General features: G+C 46.0%; 1 long non-coding RNA gene across 1 annotated transcript in view; it reads left to right on the forward strand.

The window, feature by feature from the left end:
• The window catches only part of LOC124523202 (uncharacterized), a 31,181-nt gene extending 19,908 nt beyond the window's left edge, over nucleotides 1-11,273 (forward strand). The window contains exon 3 of the long non-coding RNA XR_006964948.1: nucleotides 10,955-11,273. This is a non-coding gene — a long non-coding RNA (uncharacterized LOC124523202). The remainder of the gene's footprint in view (nucleotides 1-10,954) is intronic.
• The last annotated feature ends 7,834 nt before the right edge of the window (nucleotides 11,274-19,107 follow it).

Here is a 19,107-nt window from a genome sequence, read left to right on the forward strand (position 1 = left end):
CATTGTTCGTCCGAAACTCAGATTTAACTAGGCGTCCTGTGTTTTATCTGGCAATCCTTTCTTGAGACTGTTGGCAGCAAGGGAGCCTGAATCCTTGCTGATGGTGGTGAGGTTGGGGGCGTGGCTCTGCCCCTATTTCAGATGAAAAGATGGCTGCCCGGGTCCTCCTTTCTCCTTCCTTCTCTCATCTGCCTGGGTTTTGAGAACACACAGGAAATCCCATTGCCTTGGAGACGTCCAGGCAGCAAAGGAAGGAGAGAGGAGCTCTCGCAGGTCATTGCTACAGCACATTTCTTTCTCTAGTTCCCTTTTGTCTTGCGCCAGCGAGAGGAACAACACACCCTTCAAGGATTTGAGGACAGAAGGAAATGTGGCTAGATAAAGCTAGCACCCACTGTAGCATGTGTCCTGGGGAGATAATGGCTCTGAACCTGCTAAAAGAAATGGCCGGCTTTGTTCTTGAATAATAACCAGCTAGCAGCTTTGTCCTGTCTTCTCGACAGCTGGGTGAGGAGATTCAGATTTCAGGGGAAAGCAGTGACGTAGGGCTGACCATCGTGGACGGGGGGTGAGGTGGGTGGTGGGCAATTTACCACACCAGACAACCCTCTATAGGGTGATACAGCCCCTTGCTACAGAGTATTTCCCCATTGCCTGTCATAACGCCCAAAGTTCTACCGTTAAGTCTTAAGACTAATGACCTTCTCTTTTAAAAATGCACATAAGCCTGGGAAGCACAACATATTAAGCCAGTATCCTTTTAGAGTGAATTAGCTCTTTAGAGTGTTTCTAACCCCACGTTTGGCTGAGAGCAGGGTCTTGGGGTTATTGGATCCTAGGACAGGTAATTCTTGTGAGGACTAAGTGGCAGAGTGGTTGACCCACCGAGAGAGAATATGAAGAAAGCCCAGAAATTAAAGGGTCCAGGCAGTTTCAGGAGAACAGGGGAAGGCAGGGAGAAGGGGGCCGGAGGGGGGTTAGGTGGGGTGAAGCTCCCTGCCTTACCACCGTCTCGGCTGGTGCTCCCACGAGTAGAAGCGTCCCCGGCTTTCCAGACAGATTTGGGTTAAGCATTGCCAAGGTCTGGGCAACTGAATTCCTGTCCTGCTCTACTGCGTCAGTCAGAACAAGTCAGTTCTGCTCAGTTCTCACCCCTCCTGCCAGATGCCAGGAGGACACATGAGAGCCTGGAGAGGAAGGCTCTGCTTGGCCGCAGCAGGGAGAGAACCCACATCCACCAGCTTGAACCTCACAGGGTCTTTTGGTCTCGTGCAGCAGCAAGTTCGGAGTAGCCGGGATGGGCTGGCTTCGTGCTTGAGCGTGCCGTCCGGGATATGGACACTCTCCACGGTCCTGCAGCAGAAGAGGGCAAGGGGTAAGGACTTGAAATCAGTGCTAAGTAAGCTGCAATGCCCCGGAAGGAAATCACTAGAACATAGGCTAGCCCTGGCATTCGGGACCTTTTATCCATTTGAAGAAAAGTCTACCATGCTGATGTTTTGGTTTCCAGCTCTGTTCACCTTGATGAGTGGTTGAATTTTTAAAAAATGCTTATTTATTTGGGGGGGGTGCAGAGAGAGAGAGAGAGAGAGAGAGAGAGAGAGAGAGAGAGAGAATCCTAAGCAGGCTCCACACTCAGCATGGAGCCCAAAGTGGGGCTCTATCCCACGACAGTCACATCATGACCTGAGCCGAAATCAAGAGCCAGATGCCCAACCGACTGAACCACTCAGGTGTCCCAGTGGTTGAATGTTTTCTTTCCCACCAGGTACTTGACCCTGTGTAGTCTTCACTCATAGCTTCCCCTCCATTTAGGAGGGTCCCAGCCACACTGAGGGGGCCAGTTCCGTGTGTGGATATCATTGGATTCTCTGGGCACAGGATGATTTTTCCCAAACCCTTCACCCAACACCTTTACAAGAGAGCAGTGGTCAGAATTCTTGCTCGTGCTACACAAAGAATTCTTATCCACAGCTAGCGCGCTTTTCATTTTATTTCGGAAGACTAACGCCCCAGAAGAGGTACAGCGTGTGCCTTGAAGGTCAGAAAGCTCAGACCCGCTGGAGGAACACACGTAATTTTCCATCGGGAATGGCTTGTGCTCTCCTCCTCCCCCCCTAGAAGCCCTATCAGTCCCAGAGAGTTCCCTCTGCTCAGGCCTGGCCAGCTGACGGAATAGTTCTAACTCAGATCACAGCAGAATTTGGAGTGTGATAAAGCCAGTTGCAAAACTCCCTCCTCGGATGGATAGACCATCACATAAATGAAGATTAGGGCTTCTAGGGCCAGCGCCTGTACCTGGACTCGAGCCAGCTCTCCTAGAAATGTGTTCTCTAGAATGCGTTCTAAAGAACGTGTAGTGTTTCCCCTCCATGTGACAAAAGCCGTCTGATTGAGTGACGGTAAGAGCTTTGGGATCAGGAGGCCAGAGTTGAATGGTGCTGTACTTCAGGACTTAGGCTCTCAGAGATTGTTTTCTCCTCTGTGAGGAAGGAATAAAAATCCTGGATTGCCTCTGTCATAGGGAGGCCATGGGTGTGAAAGCATGTTTCCAAAGCTGAGCTTTGGAAGTACAATTCCCTGACTGTGATCACAGTTGTGGGTGGAGAGTGTTGATTTCATAATCAAGGGGCAGCCCATTCAGTTGATTCTGCCCCTACCGTCCCGGCCTTAGACAGTGAGTGATCCCTAAAGCAGTGCCTCGAACACCGCAGCTGCTAATCAAAGTCAAGGCGACATGAATTAACCTCAATAAACCAATGGCAAATGCTCCTCATCTCTACTTTAGCTCACCCCAGGACTTGGGACGCTGGGGTCCAGCCGGGCTGTTCAAAGGGATTGTCCGTTACGGGACATCACACATCGCTGAATGTGCCCACGAGCAGAGGCTGGGCACCGGTAAGGCGGAGTCCCGCTACATAAGCCCCTCCGCATGAAAGGACATGAGAACCCGCTTCCCTGGAAACCCTTCTCGGCTACTAGAAAGTCTCTCTTCATTTTCTGACAAAAAAAAAAAAAAATGCTAGTATAAAAAATCATTGGTTATCTCCAAAATGATCAAATAAAGGCAGTTTTCCTGGTAAAACCTGTGGATTCTGGTATCCTGTGCGTTGACGTGGGGGACACAGATGGACAGAAAGAACAATGGCTGATATTTACTGAGTCACTACTATGTTCCAGACACTGCCTGAAACGTTTACACATATTACTGCGTTTAATTCTTACAACAACGCGCTGGGTTGAGTACTCTTCCTACACCCGCTTTACAGATGGGGAAACAGGTTCAGGGAGATCAAGGAATGTGCCCGTACAGCCGGGAAGTAGCAGGGCTGGGCCTTAGACCCAGGACTGTCTGATTCCAAAGCTCATGCTCTTAACCACGGTGCAATTATTTGACCTTTGCTCTTTGCCTTGTTCTTCTCCTCAGTTTGTAACTTGCAATGGATCCAAGTGAAAATGTATCCCTTGTGCCCTCCTGCCTTCTTTCTTCTATTGGGCAGCCCTGGGTTAAATTCCGTAGTCAGGCTCTGCCACACTGGAGGAGACCAGGGTTTGGTGTTGAGCTCCGTCTGGCCCAGGCAGGCTTTGAAGCTGTACTCAGGCTGGCTCCCTCTCTGGCGATGATTACCGCCCCCCGCTGCATCTCCCCCCCTCCCCGCCAACACTAAGGGTGCTGAGATGTCCCTGGCAGTCCTTGTGGTGGGCGGGGGCGCAGAGCTGAAAGGGTCAGGGACAGGATGTTCTGCCACCATGGGGCACTCTCTGAAGCTGGGAGGGCTTCTTCCGCACCTTGCCAGCACTGCCCCCCAGCCCCAACCCCAGAGGCCGCCCAGAGCAGAGCGGAAGTCTCTCTTCTCGCTTTCTCCTTCTTTGAAATGGGCATCCTGATGGGATGATGGGGGCAAAGGGATGAGAATGTGCATTTTGCCAATTGTTTAAGAGAAAAAGATGCTCGGAATCGGTCTCATGCCCCCTCGTTCCGCAAGCCTTGCAGCAGAGCTTCTAGCTGCTCCTTCCCATGTTTCTTAAATCAGCGCTAAAGTCACATCCCCAAGTCCTCCTTGAAGATCCGGGCCGGATAAGGGTACCCTCCCTCCATGCATTCCGCTCTCACAGTGCCTTATTATTGCAACAGTGCCAGTTAGTGCCTCTCTTACCAGTTTGCGCGTTGGTCTCCACCTAGCCTGGAAACTCCGTGAGGGCAGGGCTGCATTTCCTGGCACATAACAGATACTTACCCATGTTGGTTGATCTGGACCATAAAACTGAACCGAAGGAAAGATCGATATCCGTTGCAAAGGTTTTGTTGTTGTGGCTGTACATGTGTATGTGTTTGTTTTTGAATACTCTTTTCACCCCTAAAAGGAGTTGTAGATGTCTTTAGAAGTTTATTGGCCTCACTCAGATCTCTGGGTCATAATTTAGTGTTCCAGAGAATTCTAAGGGAAAAAAAAATTATTTGCTTCTGCAAACCCCGTCGTCCACTGTTCTGATAAAGGATCCCAGCTGTGACAAGGAGATTATTTACTTGAAAGTAACGAGCAAAGCTAATTACTGCAGTAGATTGGGGCAGGGACAGAGTGTACCAGAGCAGGCTGTTGGCAAATGTTCCCAACCCTCCAACTAGGCAACGGGGCCAGTGAGCCCACTGGACGTGCCGGTGCCTTTTGGTCTTCGAATCGCCTCCTCAATAGCAAACAGACTCTAAGACTGTGGTTTGGGACTCACTTGTCTGACAGGAGCCAAGAATGAATTTCTGTGGCTTGTTCTTCTTCTCCCTGGTTCCAATTTTTGTAGAATATGCAATAAAACAATTAAAGTCTGACTTTGTGGAGGAAGTGGGATCCACTCATCACGTCTCCAACTTCGTTCCTCACAACTTGTGCGTGGCTCCTTTCCTCTAGGACAGGGAGCCTGCTTCTTGCCTGTTCCATTCTCTGCCTGGAGTCTGAGCCACGTCCCGCCCAATGCGACTCAAGCTCACCTGCCAGGAAGTCATTGCCACCGACCCCACCTGACGATGCGCATGCCCCTTTTTGGCATTCTGAGCTGTGCTTGTACCAAGCCGCCAAATCCCATTCTAATGAACTATGTGGGACATCCAAATTCTTTCCTCTTGGTGGAATTTTGTTAAAATTAGAGCTGAGAGAAGGTAATAGTGTTACAGCGTAAGAATCAAATAGATGGATTAAATTAAATAACATAAAGTGCCTAGTCTAGTGCTTGACATAACCTATATACGTTTAATTTTTTTTTAAGATAGAGGGTGAGAAAGAGTGCTCGTGTGCATATGCGCGAGCGAGTGGGGAGGGGCAGAGGGAGAGGGAGAGAGAGAGAGAATCTTAAGCAGGCTCCACACTCAACGCAGAGCCTGACGTGGGGCTTGATCTCACGACCGTGAGATCATGACCTGAGCTGAAAATCGAGAGTCAGATGCCTAACCGACTGAGCCACCCAGGCACCTCCTAGACATTTAATTTTAATACGTGTCTTTAGAGCATATATTGGGAGGGCCATCCTGTTCTCTCTACTGAGTACACACACACACACACACACACATAAGCACGAGCACACGAACAGTGGTCTCTGCTTTCAGATGGTTGGCCATTTTGAGGAATGATAAGACACATATGTGTGACAGTCTAGAGACAGTCTTCATTCATGTGACGCATAGGCTACAGGGAGAGAGCAGGCATGGACAGCAGGCAGAGGAGTGCTAGAATTTAAAATGAGGTGAAAACAGCCAAGGGTGAGGCTAATTGGAAAAGGCTTACTGGGGAAGGACGGTCTGAAAGTGTAGGTACGCTTTTGCCAGAAACTATTGGAGAAGGCACCATGGGCATGAGGAGGGGGTGGGGAAGCCCAGAGATGGTTACCATGGCAACAAAGGATGAGTGGACTCAGGGGCAGGGTCCGCAGGAGCCAGGGGTATGATGGCACCCGGGGTTGGATCGTTAGTGAGACTGTCAGGAGGCCCAACAATCATGGCTTCATGAGAGGGGTTGGTAGATGACGGGCATTTCAAAATCTGCATAAGGAAAACATTGGCTTTGCCTGGAATTCTGGAGTGAGGAGCATTACCTAGCTTAAGGTAGAAGCAGGCAGGGAAAGGGTCTCTGTGTTTAAGAGGAATGGGGCTGAGGGGCACTCTGGGAAATGGCAGGTTTGGCCAAGGTGACGGTGGAGGCGAGAGGTGAACGTGGCCTACAACAAAGGTGATTTAGCACTAGGGACTGAAGCCTCACATTACAAATCATAGACACTGTAGCAGAAAGCTCTAGGGCAAAAAAGAGTGGATACCCCCTGCCTCGTTTCCCCCCCCCCCCCCCCACAGAATTAGCAAACACATTCTGTGCTTGGTGCTTTGGGTCCCTAAGGACAAATAAGGAATTGTCATGGATCTATGTTCTCGGAATTTTGTTTTTTAACTGACAATAGAAAGATTCTTATCTCATGCAATTGGTCAAAATAAAGGGGAAAAAAAGTTGTGGAATCAATATAAACATAGGAGCTATACATCTTAAGCATTTTATTTTAACTTAAAATGTAAAATGTACATTCATTCCCTAACGTTTTAATGTCGAGTCTAGGCTTTTTCTCTGACCATGAGCTCCTCATTTTCTTTCTTACATGAGCCACTTTCATAAGGATCAGTAGTGACCACTGATCATTTGCTACTCCTTCCACTGAGAGGTGGAGTTCAATTTTCCTCTGCTTGAATCTGAGCTTGTCTTAGTGACATGCTGGGATTTCTATGGCTAGACTTGGAACTCCCTGCTGGGCTCCTTAGAATGTTCTTCTGAGAGGCCTGAGCTCCATGAGGCAGATGCCGGGTAAGAATTTACTACCTTAAGTTCTCCGGGCTTGAAAGGCCATACATGCGTGCTCCAGAGGATAGTCCCAGCTGGGCTCAGAGTTCCGGGCATCTCCGTGAAGGCACAAGCATGTGAGTGAAGGTGGCTTGGGTTCTTTCTCATTGACATGACCTGAAGCAGAACAATTGCATGGCTGAACCTTGTCTGAATTCCTAGTCCACAAGATAGTGAGGTATTACAAAATGGTGGTTGTTTCAAGCCACTGAGTGTTAGGATAGTTTATTACATAAATAGACACCTGGAATTTTATTGTAAAGAGACCTGGATGCATGTTCATAGGACTTGGAGAGACCTAGAGATCAGGCAGTCACGTTGGAATTCTGAATACTGCCAGAGTCCTCCAGAAATTGATCACAAAACGCGGGGCGCCTGGGTGGCTCAGTTGGTTAAGCTTCCGACTTCAGCTCAGGTCATGGTCCCACGGTTTGTGAGTTTGAGCCCCACATCGGGCTCTGTGCTGACAGCCTGGAGCCTGCTTTGGATTCTCTGTCTCCCTCTCTCTCTCCTTGCCCCTCGCCCACTTGCGCGCTCTTTCTCTCTCTCAAAAAAAAAAAAAAAAAAAAAAAAAAGAAAAGAAATTGATCACAAAATGTGATGATCATACAGAAGGTGTTTGAGCCTCCTTACTTTAGCTTTACCTTCCCTGCCCTTGCACGTGAAGGGTCTCCTGTATTTACCTTACCTAGATAACCTTGCTGGAAAAGTGTCGGTAGGCAGAGTTAGATATATAAATGGTCAGCCCTGTCATTTCACCCATGTGACATTGTTGCAAGAATCTGTTCTTCAGTGGTCGGTGTCTGTCTGCCTCCCCAGGGCCCTGGATAGTCTCTGAGGTCAGGGACTACATTTCCTGTTTGTTTGACAGGAAACAGGGGGGCAACGGCCCAGTTTAGAGAGAGCTGGAGCTTTCTACCTCAATGCTAAGGCTCCTATTGATGAACCCTTGGCCAGGTCTGGCCCTTGGGTGTGCAACTGGTGTGGTTGCCCAGAGCCCCACACATAGGGGAGCTCCGTGCTTGGTTTCACGCTCTGCTATTGCCATCTTGAAATTCTTCATTTCTTAGTTTTTGAACGAGGGGCCTGTCAGTTTCACGTTATGCTGGGCCCTGAAAATTACACGATCAGTTGTGCCATGATTCATGCCGTGTACGGTCAAGACCAGGAGCTGTGGCTATTTCATTCGTGTTACCTGCCCTGTCTCACCGAAAACCAGTGGGATGGTGGGATCAGTGAGGAAGGAAACGCCACACAGAAACGTGAATGCCATATTCTTGTTTCCCTTGTTAGAAGATAAACTGAGGCATCTCAAAAACTTTAAGAGTTTATTTGAGCCGAAATAGATCTGAATCGGGCAATGCCAAGTCGGAAGTGGTTAGGAGTGTTCTGCCCACAGAAGCCAGGAGAAGGAGACAGTGAGGAAGGAAGGAAAAAAAAAAAAAGGAAATTATTTAAAGAGCTGTAGCTTAGATTCTAGTTGGCTCTTTGTGATTGGTTGTCCTTACTGTTTTGATTTCTTTTTTTTTTTTAATGTTTATTTATTTTTGAGACAAAGAGAGACAGAGCATGAACAGGGGAAGGTCAGAGAGAGAGGGAGACACAGAATCTGAAACAGGCTCCAGGCTCTGAGCTGTCGGCACAGAGCCCGACGCGGGGCTCGAACTCACGGACCGCGAGATCATGGCCTGAGCCGAAGTCGGCCGCTCAACCGACTGAGTCACCCAGGCGCCCCTGTTTTGATTTCTTAATCTTGCGCCATTACAAGATTTTGGTTTGCTTGCGTAGGCCGCTTTGGCATTAGAGCAACTTCAGTCTCGTGGCTTTCTCATTTAATTCATCTAATATGCTCTGTATGACGGATTCCCAGCCCCCTCACTCCAATTGACAGAATGACCCACTCTGGCAGGACGCTGGGCGGCTGGATGGCTGGATGGACGAGTTGGGAGGGATGCTTTGCCCAGGATGCGGTTAGAGGCAGACAGCGCCCTACAGCTCCGTCCCGAAGCAATAAAACCCAGACTGCGCTCTCAGCCCTCCTTGCTAGAAACCAAGCTGAGGAAGCTCCTTTGTCCGGTAGCTGGGTTTTCCAACAAGGGGAGATTTGGGGCAGCGGGGAACCAGAGTGGGGCAACCACTGGGGGGGCCGGGCACCCAGGGCTTCTAAGAGAAAGAAGGAATGAAGAGCAAGGCCCCCCTCCCCTGGGGCTTCAGTAGAGATACAGGACGCTGGGGCAGGGGTTGAGGAGACCCGGACCCACTCCTGCCCCAAATATGAATCCTACTCTCTGGCCAAGTGCACCCTCCTCCTAACAAACCATCCCACCCTTGGTAATCATTTTAAAAACTCTTCTGGGGCGCCTGGGTGACTCAGTCAAACATTTTGACTCTTGGTTTTGGCTTAGGTCATGATCTCATGGTTTGTGAATTCAAGCCCTGCATCGGGCTCTGCGCGAAGCCTGCTTGGGATTCCCTCCCTCTCTCTTTGCCCCTCCCTTGCTCGCTCTCTCTCTCTCTCTCTCTCTCACACACACACAATAAATCAATAAACATAAAGCAAACAGACAAACACTCTTCCGCTTGCTTTCAGCATGTCCTCCCACATACGTGCTCAGATCCTATGCAGCTCTCTCTCCTGTGTCAAAATACCCTCAGACTGGGGTCAGAGGTTACCGAGCTGATAATTCTTCACCTTTTCTCTTTGTCTTTACTGTCCTAGAACAGTGATGCTCAAAGCCTGCTGATAAACTGTTAGAAATGCTAATTCTGGGGCTCCACCCCAGACTTACTGGATCCGAATCAGAAACTCCTGGTAATCTGCATTTTAACAAGCCCTACAGATGCTTCTAAGGATCACTAAAGTTTGAGACTCGCCTCTCCTGTGGAGACACATGGCTGGAATAAGGCCCCTTACCAGCACCCAAATTTTCAGAGGTGACACCTGTGAGATGCATCGCGTAGCCTTTTTGCAAGGGTCGGGGGGGGGGTGGTTGCGGGGGAGCGAAGCTGTACGAATTCTTTTACTACAAAACCCCTCCTCCACCCACACGCGCACACATAGAGGGGGAAAGGCTTTGCTTCTCAATCTTTTATTTCACATCTGTTTTCTGTGCTTGGGGTTGTTTGAACAAGAGAGTCAGCGTTAGAATCGACTTGCTCGGAGGGCGTCTGGAAGGCAGGTGCGGCCTGCCACTTTCAGTGCAAGCTGAGAACAAACACAGCACCCGGAGCCCAGATCAGCCTGCTGCTGCCGGAGGCAGAGGTGGAATTTCTGTTTTGCTGGGAGGGTCCCCCCTAAAGCGCGGCCTTACCTTGGGGCCTTAATTAGAAGCAGCGGTGGCCCTCTAGGCCTGCTGAGTCTCCGTTTGATGGGACTGCACAAAAGAGCTGAGCTGGAAAACGAGATCTTTTGTTATTTCACACATTCTGCGAAGCTTTCTCATAAAAGCCCCCTTTCCCGGTTCTTATTTGCCGTCACTCGCACCAGGGTAGTTTTAAAAAGGTTTATACGGGGCAAACAGGTGGTAATATCTGACTTTCCCGTGTTTGCCTTAGGCTGTCAGATTCAATTTATGTAATCTCGGCCCCACCTCGTCCCTCTCCAGGGGCCCTCTCCCTAACCAGCCTCCTTCCCGTTCAGGCCCCCTGCCCTTCCTGCCCCCCCGCCCCCTAGGGGTGGCTCTCCTTCCTCCTAGGGTCTTCCTAGAGATGTCCTGGTGTCTCGTATTGGCTTGGATTCTTAAACATTTTAATTTTTTTTAATGTTTAGTTATTTTTGAGAGAGAGTGAGCGTGAGTGGGGGAGGGGCAGAGAGCAGGATGCGGAGCTCGGACTCACAGACCGTGAGATCATGACCTGAGACGAACTTGGATGCTTAACCTACTGAGCCATCCAGGTGCCCCCGGAATCTGAAACATTAAAAACAAACAAACAAACAAAACGCAGTGTAAGTGAAACTACCCATTCGACGTATAGGTACTTTAATTTTATAATTGCACCCTCGAATCGACCTGATAAATCAAACTAAAGAACTGTGGAGATTTTCTTATGTTTTCTTTTTTCTTTTTGTTTTAATACCAATATAGGCAATAGAAGATATACCACAGGCTGAGGGACACCAGCTGTGACCTATCTGAATGAATGATAAGACAACGGAATGCGAAGAGGTGTGACCATCTTCCTGGGTCTGCCTCCTGTGTTGTGATGCAGCTCTTGGTTTGTGGTGAGTCCTGACTCTCTTCCGTGTGGCACTTAACTGCACAGCAGAGTACCCTTACCCGGGTTAACAGGAAACATAAAAACGGACGTCTCATGACGCGTCAAAGGGGTCTTGAGCCTGGACCTATGGAGCTGCATTGATTGGATGGTCTCACATTGCTCTGTCTTGACTCTCTGGATTTTCACTTTGTGGGTTACTTTTTAAAATTAAAAAAAAATTTTTTTTTAAACTCACTTAGCTCCCTTTAAGCACAAGAGTGATTTATTGGGGGAATACTGGAGTATCTCATAGGCCAATAGTTACAGCCTAAGCTTCATGAAGGCCAGGAAGCAGGAAGTGGAGGGAAAGTCATCAAGAACCTAGTTGGTTATTTCATCCCCACTCTTCTCTCTCACTTGAGGTCACCTGGGCTCTTTTTCTTCTTTTCTCCATGTTTGATCCATGTTCTTTTTGATGTTTGTTTTTTTTCTCTGTAGACCATCTTTTACCTGTTTGGCATGAGCACGGATAAACATGGCTGCCACAAAATGGTGGACTGTTCCCTAGTTCCAGGGAGATCCTTGAGGTTGTCCCGAGTCCCAGTAGTTGGTAGAGTAGCTGAGTAATCTAGGTTGAGTCAGTTGTGACCTAGTCTGTGGCCAGGGACAGAGTCATGTAATACCAACATTACTGCTGTGTTTCATTTCATTAGGTAGAAATTTGTTCTGTTAAGAAGAATTATCACAAATTTGGAAATAAGGCAAAAGGAGGACAGCATGTCCTTTTAATGTCATAGTGGAGCATTGCTTAACCCCTAAGAGTTCTTTGATTATCTAGGGGATGTACCTTTGATTCACTTTCTGCTAGTGATTAAAGGTCCAGACTCTGTGAAGTTTACATGATAATTTATAGATTTTTGTCCAGTAGATATTCAAATTATTTCTATCTGGTAGAAAATATAACCAAAGCTTATGGTTTTATTGCTCAAACACATTAACTAGTTTTGTACCTAACCTAACAATCTTATTCCAACATTTCCTTTCTTTAACGGTGATAAAATCCTTCACCCTATGCCCCTCCTTTGAACCAGCACCCCCCCCCCCCCACCATCTTGCTGATCTCCTCATAAATAGGTTGCCCCATCTTGGCATATGATTATTTTGTATTTGTATGAGAACCATGTTAACTTTTTGAAAATTGTATTTTCATAATTCCCAGAAAAAGGGGGAGGATTGGATCAACACATCAATGGTATCTATTATATTTTCCTTTCTGGTTCCTGTGACTCTCCCACTCCCTAATGGCTGCCACAATATTTTACCAATGATCTGGTCTTTTGCTTTAGTGAAAGTCCAATGTCAGTAAATTTTTTTCAGTCTTTGTTGGTCTGAAATATATTTATTTCATCCTTGCTCCTGAAAGAAACTATCATTGGCTATCTATCTGAAGGTGACACTCTAAGGTGACTCTCTCTTAGGCCTTTGAAAATAATATTCACCTGTCTTCTGGTTTCATTTGTTGCCGTTGAGAATTCAGAAGTCAATCTAATATTTATTCTGTCATGGGTAATTTTTCTCTTCTCTCTGGCTATTTTTTAAGGCCTTCTTTTTCTCTTTAGTATTTTGTCTTGGTAAGAATCTTAATGCAGATTCTTTCTTATTTGTACTTCTTGGAATTCACTGGGCTTCCTGACTCTGAGGATCTGTGTTTTTCATCAGCTCTTGGAAACATTCAGTTAGTATCTCCTCAAATATTACTTTCTTCCATTATTTGTATTATCTTATTCCCAAATTCCAAGAAATAATACATTAAATATCCTTACTCTATCTTCCATTTCATATAACTTCTATTTAATCATCTTTCTTTCCCTCTGTGCTGTATTCTGGATAATTTCTCTAAATCTGTCTTCCTGTTTACAATTCTTTTTTAAACAGTGACTAATATTATCTTCTGCCCAAAAAACATATGAAGCATTATCATCAGGAAAATGCAAGTCAAAATTATTAGTGTATTATCAGGATGGCTAAGAAAACAAAGGTGGTTTCAAGTGTTGATAAGATTGTGGAATATAGTAACCTCACTGCTGGTGAGAGTGTGATTTTGTATGACTCTTGAAAAAAAATTTTTTTAATGTTTATTTTTGAGAGAGAGAGAGAGAGAGAGAGAGACCATGAGCAGGGGAGGGACTGAGAGAGAGAGGGAGACACAGTATCCGAAGCAGGCTCCAGGCTCTGAGCCATTAGCACAGAGCCTGACGCAGGGCTCAACTTCATGAATCATGAGATCATGACCCGAGCTGAAGTCGGATGCCGAACTGACTGAGCCACCCAGGTGCCCCTGGTATGATTCTTTTGGAGAACAAATGTCATTATTACCAATGTTGAAGATTCTCATACCCTTTGAGCTAGCACTTCTACCGATAGGTATGTAACTAACATGAATACAGGCACATATGCACTAAGAGATGTAGCTTGTTCACAGCAACAGGATTCATAATGGCTCCAAACTGGCAACAGCTCAAGTGTTCCTTAAGAGTAGAATGATAACTAATTTGTGATGCCTTCATACAATGGAGAACTATAGCAGTGAAGACAAACACACTCTAGCTATAAACAATGATGTGGATCCATTTCATGAGCATAATGTTGAGTGAAAGAAACCAGACTCAATATATTCTGTATGAGCTCACTTATAAGCAAACAGAAAAAGAAACCAAAAAGTTGCAAAGGAAAACTGTTGTGTTTAGGGGTGAAAACTAAGGGTAAAAACTACTGAAAAAGGATAGGATAACTACAAAAGTCAGGATCATGGTTAGCTTTGGGGAGGGTGGGATAGTGTACTGAAAATAGGAGCTTAGGTGTAATGGGCAAACGAATGGGAAAATGTAACTTATCAAAACAGACTGAAAAGTAAAAGAAAAATGGAATAGTTCCATAATCATTGAATCAAATAAATTGAATTAGTACTAAAGAATCTGCCCATTGCAGGGCGCCTGGGTAGCTCAGCTGGTTAAGCATCCGACTCCTGATTTCATCTCAGGTCAAGATGTCACGGTCCTAAGATTGAGCCCCACATCAGGCTCCAGGCTAGGCGTGGAGCCTGCTTTAGATGCTCTCCCTCCCTCTCTCCCTCTGCCCCTCTCCCCCTCATGCTCTCTCTCTCTCTCTCTCTCAAAAAAAAAATAATAATAATAAAAGAGAATCTTCCCATTGGAAAAATGCTAGGCCTAGGGAGTCTCATAAGTATGTTTCACAGACTTCAAGAAATGGATTACGAAGATATTGCACAAACTCTTACAGAGAATAGAAAAAGAGGGAACACTCCCCAGCTTGGTTTATGAAGCTCATAAAAAATTCTCATACCAAAATCAGATGAAGGCAATATGAGAAAGGAAGATTATACTCATGAACATAGAGACGAATATCCTAAACAGGATTGTAGCAAACTGAATAAACAAGATATAAAAAGACAACAGATCATGACTAAATTGGAGTGGAGCATATTCCAGAAATGCAAGGCTGGTTCAACATTTGAAATCGACTAATATAGTTATCCCATTCATGAAACAAATGAGAAAATTCATGTGGCATGCTCTCAATAAAAGCAGAAAAATTGTTTGATAAAATCCAACATCAACTGATGGCAGAGTCTTAGCAAACCAGGAATAGAAGAGAACTTTCTGAACCTGTTAAAGGACATCTACCTATAAAATTTATAAAAAGTAACTTACAGCAATGCTACACTTCAGGATGAAATGGAAAAAACAGGTCCTTTAGAAATTAGGAACAATCTACTCCTGAAATCATTGTTGCACTGTATGCTAACTAATTTGGATGTAAATTTAAAAACATTAAAATAAAAAAAAAAGAAATTAGGAATAAGACAAGGATTCCTGCTTTCACCAGTCTTTAGCCAGTACAATAAGGCAAAAAAAAAAAAAAAAATTGTAAGTTTCAAGGATTAGCAAGGAAGAAATGAAACTGTCATTCATAGATGACATAATTGTTTGCAGAGTTATAGGCAATTTGTTAGAATTTATAAGAGAGCTTAGCAAGGTTGCCAACGATAAACTCAATATAAACAAGTCCATTGTATTTTTATATTCTAGTAACATTTGGAAAATTTAATTAGATAAAGCTGTCATTTACAATAGCAATAAAAATATAAGGAAATTATGTCCATTTTTTCCAAATTTGAGCTTGAGATTTAAAGTATTTCCAATAAAAATATCAACATGGTTTTCATTTAAGTTGGCAAGCTGCTTCTACTATTTATATGGAAGAGCCAAAGTCCAAGAATAGCCGACACAGTCTAGAAGAAAAAAGGACAGAATGGAGGAATTTGCCCGACTGGCTCTCAAGCCTCATTATAAAGCAGTAGTAACTACGACGGTGAGATATTTGTGCAGAGAATGACAAAATGGTGACAAGCAAAACAGAGAGTCCAGAGATGGACCTGCGCATATTTGGAAACTTGATAAATGGCAGAAGTGGCATTGCAGCAAAGTGGGGCAAGTGCTAGGCCATTCGATAATCATCCATACGAAAATAAATGCCCTATGTCATTCCATGTACAAAAGCCAATCGTGGATCAAGACCTCAAAAGTAAAGGGTAAAACTTTAAGCCTGTTAGAGAAAAGAAAAACACACACATACACACACACACACACACACACACACACACACACACACACGCAACATCTTTAGGACCTCAGGGTGGGGAAGGATTTCTGAAACATTACACAAAAGTGCAAGCCATCAAAGAAAAGACTGATAATCCCACTACCTTAATTAAGAACTATTATAAGACTATAAAAAAGAGGGAGAATAAAGGCTCCAAGTAGGAAGACATTTTCAACACATGTAAATAAAAATAGATTGTTACCAGAATGTATTAAGGAACATCTACAAATCATCGAGAAACATGTAGACCACACAATATGCAAACAGAGAAGACATGAGAACAGTAAACATATAGAAAAGCGTTACAGAGAGGGAAGGAGGTACACCATAAGAGACTCTTCAATACTGAGAACAAACTGAGGATTGATGGATGGGGGGGGAGGGGAAAGTGGGTGATGGGCATTGAGGAGGGCACCTGTGGGGATGAGCACTAGGTGTTGTATGGAAACCAATTTGACAACAAATTTCATAAATAATAAAACAATGAAAACATTAAAAAAAATTAAAAAAGAAAAAAGCATACACAAATAAGAGCGTAAGAAAAAGGTTCAGCCTCATTATTCATCATGGGCTGCAAAATTAAAACAAGGAGGAGATACTCTTTTATGCCACTGGACCGGCAACAATTAATAATTCAGACAATATCACGGATGTGGAGCCAATCACTCCCAGTGGGAGTGCAAATTAGTACTCTGGGAGAAAATTGGCCTTATCTAGAAAAGCTGAAGATGCACAGTACCTCAGTGGCCCACAAATTCCGTGATGTACCCCCTGGGGAAATTCTTCCGTAATGAGCATCAAGAGGGATGTACAACAAATTTCATAGCAGAACTGTTGCTAATAACAAAAAACTGAAAACAAGACAAATATCCACCTAGAAGAAAATGGATATATAAATTGTACTATGTAAGTGAAAAAGGAATGAATGACGGGTCACGCGTAAACCTGGGGGGAAAAGAAATCTCAGCAGCGGTGTTCGAAGAAGCCATTCACAAATGAACACGGACCCAGTGACTCCATTTATCTCAAGTTTGAAAACACGGAAAAACCAAACAAGGTTCCATTCAGGGTACATATATATGCTGACACATATATATGTAGGTATGTATTATTTTGAGAGAGAGAGAGTGTGTGAGTGAGTGGGGAAAAGGCAGAGAGGGAGAGAGAGAATCCCAAGCAGGCTTTGCACTATCAGCGTAGAGCCCGGTGAAGGGCTTGATCTCAGGAACCATGAGATCATGACCTGAGCTGAAAATAAGAGTTGAATGCTTAACCAACTGAGCCACCCACACACCCCTATATATGTATTATTATTATTTTATTTTATTTTTCTACTTAGAGACAGAACACGAGTGGGGGAGGCGCAGAGAGAGAGAGAGAGGGAGACACAGATTGCGAAGCAGGCTCCAGGCTCCGAGCTGTCAGCACAGAGCCCGACGCGGGACTCGATCTCACGAGCTGTGAGATCGTGACCTGAACCAAAGTCGGACGCTTCACCGACTGAACCATCCAGGCACCCCTTGAGTAGAATGTGCCCAATGTGGGGCTTGAACTCACAACCCTGAGATTAAGAGTCGCATGTTCTACAGACTGAGCCAGCCAGGTGGCCCTCTGCAGAGATGTGTTTAAGGACAGCCTTGAACCAGGCACTTTTTATAGGCTAGGCTACTGGCTGCCTGGCACTTTGATTGGAGGACCCTTACCTGCTTCTCTGAGATATGAGGGACTGTAGCCATCCCCAGGCCTGACCACCTGCCCTGCTCCACCCACCTGAGCAGTTCTCTGGAATAACGCCTTGGAGACCAGCCTGGCTGTCTGAACCCTCCCACGCCAGCAGAGGGGGCCGATCAACAGCCTCCATTTTCATCCTCAGCTCCCGGCTGGGCTCTGGGGAGAAGCCACGCCCTATTTTGGGCAGCGAGATAGATGGACTCCTAAATCCCCCGTAAGATGTGTTGACATGAATTTCGTCTTATTCAAGCCAGTCACCCTAGTTCTAGGGATCTTGGGTCTTGCGTGCACGCTCTACTGAGGGATGCTGTTTTTTATGTGGAAGTTATTCGTAGGACATGAGCTAGGAGGCGAACCACGTGACATTTGGATGCACTTGGAGTCACAATCAGGAAACCGGGTCCTGCCTGTGTGTAGGCACCTCAAGACCCAGTTTCTGGCAACGTCGTGTTCATCCGGGCAGGGATCCTATGGCCTGTGGGCTGTGGCCGCTCCTGCCTCCTGTTGAGGGGCTCACGCATCTGCCCCCTGCCCTCCCTGCCAAGGCAACTGTCTGGTGGGATATTAAAGGGGAGGAGGGCAGGGAGGGAGGGAAGGGTGGGGAGGCGTCTGGGGCAGGCCTGGAAATGGAGCTCTGCCATCTCTCAGCCAGGATTCCTTTTGAAATACACCAAGACCTTTTCCAGCAAGTCCCCAGACAGACCCTCCATTCATCTGGACAGCGCATTTTTCTTTGCAGAAAATAACCATTCATCAGCCAGCAGCTCCCAGAATGTGGGCTGAGAAACACAAGCCAGTGGGCCAGCCCTCCTTTGCCCAACTGATGCCAGTGGCCACTGGGAGGTGATATCATGGCCTAAAAATAACCTCCGTCTTACCCCTTCCCCTCCCAGGCCCTGTGCTTTCCAGGGACTCCCCCCTCCCCATGTTGACTTGGTTTGGGACAGGGAGGATATTTCTGGAGGAGAAATATTTCTATCCTGAGCTGCTTTTTCCTTTCAAGTAGGGCAGCTTGAAAACATTTACCTTCAATGAAACGTTCAGCAAGAAAATAGGTGATTTCTATGAAGTTTGAACATTCGATTCAAAACCGAACTCAGTCAGAGGCCAAGTTCCTCTCAGTGCTGTGCAATGAGACCTACAAACACATAATTACATGAGAGTCAAAAGGTAGACGTGGCCCCACCTGCAAATTGATGCCCAGCACTGTTTTGAGTGCAGCTCGTTCAGAGCTGGTAAATTCGAAGCCCAAAACACCCAGTGAGGCTTCGAGTTCAAAAAGAAGGAGCCCTAAATCACAGGAAACCTTTAAATCTCTTCTGAGCTTATGGGCAATGGACTTAAATGTCACACAGCCTAAGAAGCTGTCATTGAAGGGGCGCCTGGGTGGCTCAGTCGGTTAAGCATCCGGCTCTGGCTCAGGTCACGATCTCACGGTTGGCGGGTTCGAGCCGGACACGGGGCCGGATGTTTATTTATTAAATATTAAATATTAAATATTTATCAAATAAATAAACATTAAAGAAAAAAGCTGTCGTTGAGTTAAAATAAGAGAACAGGTGCCTGTGTTGCAGAGCGTCCTGCCTAGACCCTGAAGTCAGGCAAGTTTCCTTCTTCTGAGTACAGA

Source organism: Lynx rufus, unplaced genomic scaffold, assembly GCF_022079265.1.
Source record: "Lynx rufus isolate CCGP_SWC_20201006 ecotype Redwood Valley unplaced genomic scaffold, mLynRuf1.p SCAF_4, whole genome shotgun sequence".
Taxonomy (NCBI): Eukaryota; Metazoa; Chordata; class Mammalia; order Carnivora; family Felidae; genus Lynx; species Lynx rufus.